Source organism: Pristis pectinata, chromosome 2 (assembly GCF_009764475.1).
Source record: "Pristis pectinata isolate sPriPec2 chromosome 2, sPriPec2.1.pri, whole genome shotgun sequence".
Lineage (NCBI taxonomy): Eukaryota > Metazoa > Chordata > Chondrichthyes > Rhinopristiformes > Pristidae > Pristis > Pristis pectinata.
In genome coordinates, this window is record NC_067406.1 from 97463597 (window position 1) to 97471140 (window position 7544).

At 40.0% G+C, this 7544-nt stretch overlaps 1 protein-coding gene across 1 annotated transcript in view; it reads left to right on the plus strand.

Moving 5' to 3' along the window:
* Nucleotides 1–2096, plus strand: part of LOC127567418 (uncharacterized) — a 180158-nt gene extending 178062 nt beyond the window's left edge. Inside the window, exons 19-20 of the mRNA XM_052010304.1 lie at nucleotides 257–347; nucleotides 1141–2096. The gene's annotated coding sequence lies outside the window, so the exon portion shown is untranslated. The remainder of the gene's footprint in view (nucleotides 1–256; nucleotides 348–1140) is intronic.
* The last annotated feature ends 5448 nt before the right edge of the window (nucleotides 2097–7544 follow it).

Here is a 7544-nt window from a genome sequence, read left to right on the forward strand (position 1 = left end):
TCTTTGTGAAAATGCTGGCAGCACAATATGCGTCCCATTCTGGGAAAAGAATTTTGGTTATAGACCATTTTGCAACACTTGGAAACTAAAGTGATTACCCATCGGATCCGGTATGATTAAATGCCACGCCAACCCACTGTCTTAGAATTCAAACATGTTCAGCCGAGCTCAGTTCCTATTGAAGTAGTTTACGGTAACTTTTTTGTAACATGTATTCGTGCATTTAGCATGTTTCAGCAGTTTGCTTTGTTCTCAGATTTGACCTTCCGGGAATCCAGGGATTAAATTTCGTGCTGAGAAATTCCTTGGGTGGCGGGGGCGTTGCATCTTTAAGGAGTGATCCGCAGGTACAAAACGGTTTCGGTGTTTGATTGTGCCGTGACTTTATGGAGGAGATGCTTTTCCATAATATTCGACGTAAATTGTAGAAAGACTTGTCGAAAGCTGCCGTTCAAACCAGTTGTGCAACAACTTCTTGTTGTCTCGGCTCTTTTAGTATTTTCTAGTTGAACAAGCAATTTTATTTGGTTGAGCAGGGCTGCTCTATTTATCTCAACATTCACGCAGTTCCAACCTGATACTGCTCAACGACTAGATAGAATTCTTTGAGAAATCCTTACCGATATTGTTGAATTCCATTGTGAGCATTTTAGTTCAATCGTTTGCTTAAATGTTTATGATGAAAAACATTATGATGCTGGAGGAACTCAGCAGGCCAGCCAGCATTTGTGGAGAAAAGCACTTTTCTCCACGGCTGCTGCCTGGCCTGCTGAGTTACTCCAGCATCATAATGTTTTTCATCTGGACTTTTTCATCATTTCTCTGCTTAAATATTTATGTTTCCCGTGAAGGATTGCTATCACCTTGATATAGCCGCGAGTTTCAAAAGCGGTAATTGCCGATATACCACCCTCCCTAAGTGACCAGAGCAATTCTCCTGCCAAGATTAACAGAATCATCGCGAATGGAACTGGTTTAAAATCTCCTCGTACTGCTGAGGCCACAGACTGCAGTCACAGCCTCTTCCTAGCACCGCACTGCCCAGATGTTCCCTCTGAACACAGATGGTTGCAAAGAGTTTTGTTTTTAAATAAAATCCGAAAATATTTTCCCACAAAACTGCCAAATATTGTTTTACAGGGTAAAGCGTATGGACAGATGTTGTTGGACTTCCGATTGACAAATGTTCCTGATCTAAAGACACTTGTGGAGGAATAGCGAGCTGTAGAACTCGGAGAGCTTGGGATCCCATCCCGCCCGCCTGTTTAGCTCAGGCACTTCATCTCTTGACTCCTCACGGGGGATGTCTTTTACAGACCAGAACACAAATGCCAGATTAATGACCTCTTCTGCATAGGAAAGTAAAATAAGTAAAATTTTCGTTGCTACTTGTAACTATTCTGATTCCCTTCTCCCAACGACTTTACTACAGAGACTGAGGAAAGGGAAACAAAGTTAATGAAGACCCTTCGTCCTTGGTAGTAAAAATGTTCTTCGACCTTGTGAGGTCGTGAAAGGCGCTTTACAAATGCAAGTCTTTTCAGCTAAACGGTGTTAATTGAGTGCGTGTTTAAGTACTAAATTTCATAATTTAACAGAGTTCTCCACTGTAATTTATGAAAATCAAATGTGCATGTTATCATTGTACAATTAATGTCTGCTGCTGCGATCTTTAAGTATCAGATGCTATACGCACGTTACAATTTGTTAGCCGTACTTTAACAGGATAAACGTGTTGTGGCTCACGTACTTCCTGTGCTTGACCTTTTTAATTGCAGTACATGTCAGAGGTTGCTCATTTGTTTTAATCTGCGGTTGGGAGGTGCTTGAATTAAACACATAGGCACCACTTCGTAGCCACTGGACTGCTAATGGCATCTTTAAAGCAACAGATGTGCCTCCCTCTCGTCGGTCCGAGAACTCCGGCTGGACGTGGACAGTGACGTATTTGTTGATTTTCCTGGGGCCAACGATCCTTTTCTGGGCAATATCCTGGAATAGTCGATGAGTCGTTTTATGATAAAAACGTGATTTGAATGGGATTCTGCACATAAACTTGATTTTAATTGTACCAAAAGTGTAAGCTTACTTATTAGTCTTTACGAAAACTTTATCTTGTGTATTATATCGTCAACTTTCACAGAGCCACCGGGAGTAAGACAGCATGGAAGCAGACCATTCGCCCTATTATGTCCATGCCGGCCGTCGAGGACCTACCCAGACTAAAATAAAAACAGAGAATGCTAAATCAGGCAGCATCTGTTGAATTTTTTTTAAAATCGAAGTTTCAAGACCCTTACCACATCTGCATTTTTACACCTATCTGTACTGATCCATTTCCCAGCACGGCGCTTTAAGTGTTCTAATTATTTCAATGTGAGAGTACTCACTTCCATAGCCCCTTAGGCAGTGTTTTCCAGATTTCAACCACCATCTAGGTGGGAAAAAAATCTTCCCCTCTAGTCGTGGACATTTTGTTTTTCCAAAACGTAAAAGGACTTCGCAAGAAATTTGAATCTCAAATTAAGTAGTAGATTCTGGCATGGTGTTAATGCAACATCGAATTAAATTGTGTTCGTCACAGTAATACTGGATCCCGACATCATGGGAGGTGATAGTCGGGGAACAATATTTGTGATCTAACAGCCACACTTTACGGAAAACTAATCCAAAAACAATAAAATTAGTTGGTTAAACGAAACCGATTTTTGCCAAATCCTCTTTTTGTCTGTCTTTAATCATAGCTCGTAAATGTTTTACCAACCTTTCATTTGTGATACGATAATTGAGGTTTTCGCGTACACGACATTTATGTCAGACAAAAATCAGCTCCAAACTGATTCTATTTCCAATGGAGTTGCCCAGTAATGTATCCCGTCAAGCTTATCTCACCCGCCTTCTTCACGGGTTTATTTACTTTAACATAAGTTTTAAATGGCGGCTGTCCTCGGCTTTTTGGGTACATTCTGGATCCGCGACGGGAGCGGAAAGCAGCAGGGACAAGAAACAAAAACTTTTGGGGAGGGGGCCATTTTTCCTAATTTAACTGACAAGAGCCTATACTCTTGGAAATTCCAACCTAAAATGGCAATCGTGCGCCAGTTTTATCTTAGAATCGTGATTTGCACGTTAAATTTGCCTACTACATGAAATTGAAGCTCTTTTAATATCTGCATCATTGAAGTTGACGAATTTTAAGGGTGGCACGCATATTGCCGTCCCCTTAATGTCAGATGAAGCAAAGAAATAGAAGCAGCAGTGGGCCTCATGAATTTGCTTTGTGCTCTATCACCTCAAGTCTATAGGCACCACAACCTCACATCCCTGGATTCAGAAACGTTTTCGATCTCAACCTTGCATATATTTAATAACGACCATCCGGAGACCTCGGGGGACACAGAATTCCAAAGATTCACAACATTGCGACCAAAGAATTTCTTCTGACCCACGTTGCTAAACGTTGCACTCCTTGCGAGAAAATGCCTGCGAGTTTAGACCCTCGTTCCCTGCATGCACGTGTCCATAGGGGTAGTCAATTACAACACTTTTATTTTAAAAGGTGATAATATTTAGTAGGCTTTGTTTTCAAATTGTAATTGTTAAATTGTACCTTTTCTGGTTCCACTTAATGTGCTTTATGAAGAATACAAAATAAAATCCACAGAAGGTGCAATGTCATTCATCTGTCCAAAATGCAACTCGACGTCTTCATGGGCAATACTCACTGGACCTGCCAGTGACACACTCTTCCTGTAGAGAAATAACTAAATATCTAATTTGTGTAAACATACGTTATAAAAGGAAACCTTTACCCCAATATATTAAACACTAGTCAGATTTCTTTCACTTTAAAGATCTGAGTCAGCCCTTTGGGGAACAACTTCCAGATGAAAGGCGACAAAGTTCAGAACTTTTCCGCAAATGCTCATTGTTGTTAGGTCGATGGCGTGTTTTAAATCTGAGGTTAATTGATATTTATTAATCAAACAAATTAAGGAATGCGGGGCATGGAAGTGGATCACCAATCACCCAAGATCTCATTGCATTGAGGAAAGTGCACGGGAGTTAAATGGCTTTTTCTGTTTCATTATCAGTACAGTGGGAATTGGTGAACCTTTTGCACTTGCACTCGTTGCCTATACTCACGACTGCACCACCCAAATTCTGCAAAGGTATGGCAAAGAGATTTAGACTTGAAGCGTTTGAGAGTCCTCGAAGTAAAAACTGTGAAGAAAACATTAAAATATACGAAGCTTAGATCGTAGCTGAAGGCATGTTGTAAAACGTGTATTTTGATATTTTAAATTATGTTTGTCATTTAAAAATCAACTTCTGTCAAAACACAGCGAAAGAAAACATCGTGTCCAATTAAAGAATAATCAGGGGGCTTCGTCGGGTGCAAAAAGTTTAATTATAAGTATACTAAGTTCACACAGATATAGGGATGTAGAACGGAAAATCGTGAAAAAAGTGTTAAGAAACGGCGAGCTTCGATAGGTAGGAAATATATCTTAACATTTGTTATTTCATAACAATATGCCCATTAACTTGCTAGGGCTCTTTCGTATCAGTTAAAAAGTAACAATCTACAATTTAAAGATCTTTTCGACGCAGGGGTACAATGGTAAATGGCATAGACTTCTATCTCAATGATAAAAGACTAACTCAGAAATGTTTCATTTGCCGACATGCCTGACCGGCTGGACGTTTTTATTTTCAGTGTTCCAGCATCCACGGTATTATCTAAAGCTTCATAAATCTTCAAAGAGGTTTTCCAATCTAAAATAAATCCATGATAAGAAGATTTTGCCCCAAAGAGGCAAAACATAAGGCCGGTCGCTTCCTACTGGATCATTTTACTTCAAAAATGTTTAATCTTTATTTGCTCCATTGTAGTTAAGTACGTTGAAAAGGAATTTAATTCAGCGGGACACGTTTTGTCCCCCAGTAGAGAATTGCGCCCTGCTCTTCTTCTCCCCACTCCCTAAACACAATCGTTGTTCATATTTTCTGGTGGAGAAAACGCGTCGCTAATTTTTGATTAAGCCACTTGCATCCATGTTTCCTTGTTTATCACGACGGTGTTACGGTGGATTTTATTAGCCGTACTTTGGAACATAATTTGTTGAGTAGCTGATTTTTTTGTTAAGACGGGATCATGAAGATTATTTTGTGAAGTTTTCCCACAGTGGAATTTTAAGTTTCGCTCTTAAAGTGAAAACTTAGAAGTAGTCTTAAGGAGTTTCCTGTTTTAATTGGAACAAAATAATCCAATTAGAATTTCTAATAAAGAGTGAAGTAACTCATTTCAAGATGACTTGTATCACTTCTACCTTTCCTCTTTATTTAATGGCGGAATCGACAAAGTGACGCGTATTAACGATACACCTCGTTGTGTATTCCATACAAATAACAATCGATGCAAAATTGCCCTGGGGCTTCACGTGAGACAAAGAACGTGTAACTGGGCCTATGCCCGATGCAAATGTTGCACTGAATTGCCAGTTCAAATGAATCCCCACATTGGAATGCATGGCTTTAGAGGAGAAAAAACATACCTCAAAACTGTAACTAACTACTTTTATATTGCCCAACCCCCAATCCCGAGTACCTTGCTGAGGTTTGTTAGCACCCAGAATGAATGCTCGGACAACCAGAAAGACGGTGGGAACGAGCCACCGAAGCTTTTAGAAAGAACACAATAGTGAATAGCACAAATTCTTGGCATCGTGTATTCTGCAAAGCTCCAGCTAAGAGTGCGAGCGATGAGAAAAGAACGGAGCTATCATTTTTTTTTCTCTCTACGTAAGATTAATGCCATGGCATCCATCATTACACTAAACAGTAGGAATCGGGAGACCCAGGGCCGTAGTGGGTCACAAGTCAATTAGCCGCTTTACTGAAGAATGTTGGTTACAAGCTGTGAGTCATTGTCGAATTAAATGTGTCCTTTCCTTTGTAGACCTTGTTTAAGAATTCTGTATTTGCATGATGGATTACGAAGGGCTGAACACAAAAATAGGCTCTCACTCTCCTCGCGGTGTATCTTGTAGCTGTCAAAACTGACGAATTCGAATTTGTGGTTTGTTCGACTACAATGAACAATCTTTTAATGCAGGGAATGGCCGCTTATCGTCTGGCTGAACGGACCACGGCAAGCTAATTATATGCATTTAATTAATCACTTGAGTCAAGCAGGCAAACATTTCCATCCATCCTGGATGACAAAATCGGGATGGTTTGGAATAATCTAGCGATACGTTTATTTACGTGGGGCAAAGTGCATATATGTTACATCTATTTGTTTGCACCACGTTCCTGGCTACAACTGGTAAACGTGTGTATTTTTTAGTACATGCTAAAGATATTAACATAACAAGATGATTTTATGCGTTAATGTTTGGTAACATGCATAACTTTTATGATTAAACACATAGCAAAGTTCATCCAATTATTTCTTGCTCCTTAAACTAATCCCTCTATCCGCAGCCGCCTGAAGAAACGGAAGTGGCAGTTTGATCAATCAATTTTTAATTTAAGAAATTCCTTGAAGTTTTAAACTGAAAATGTAAATGGGAATCTTTTGTGTAATTGTTTCCTGACAGGACGTCTCACATACTAACTAAAATTACATCGGATCAACTGTGTTTTTGTTTCGAAATTACCCCTCTGTTTAGTCAAGTGACACAGAGGCGAGGCATTGTGGCCAGATGTGTAATAATGATGTCTACGCCGTCCGGTATTCACTGAGTAGCAGAGAGTACGGCTGTAGATTAAATGACTTGTGATCAGCTTGCATGTGAAGTTAAAATAAACACCAGTCGTAAGCTATTTGCAAGAATAATTTATTTATTGTAAAATTGGCTTATAATGTTTCCAGTAATCGGAAAAGATGCAGTATTCACGACATGCTGATCTAGCAGTGAGCAAAACAAAGGTCGGTTTCAGTGTGATTTCATCTTGTCGGTACACTCAGTACGTGCGGAAATTGTTGATAGTCAGAAGGTACACATCCCGATAAATGAGGCAAATGAGAGAAAAGTAACCGACGGATTACGGATACCTTCATCCCATACCAAGAATTAGTTTTAGCACCTTGGAAGTGGAAGTTGTCGAAAGCCAAACAGGGTAGCGGTTTAGTAGATCAGCTAACATCAAAGTACAAAAGGCACCACGGAACATCGCTGCATGTTCCGTTGTGATGCCATAACATCAGTTAATATAGAATTGACACCACCACCAGTCAGGCCTGGCCCTCGCCGTGGATTCATCTCGAGCGTTTAATTTGTGTGCAATTATCCTCCACACTGCATTTTCGATAAAAAAAATCACCGCTTCTCTTCACTCCCTGCCGCTTTAAAGGCGGTTAAAGCTATTGCCACAATCAAATGATTTGCCCATTATAAGCTATCATGGGGAAAGTTGGCTAGTTTTCTATACTGATGCACTGAGTTTATTCTACCCACCGAAAATACCTACACAGGGGGCGGGATTCCTTGGCCAACATTACTTTCCTAACTTCAACCACCGAGAACATTACTTTC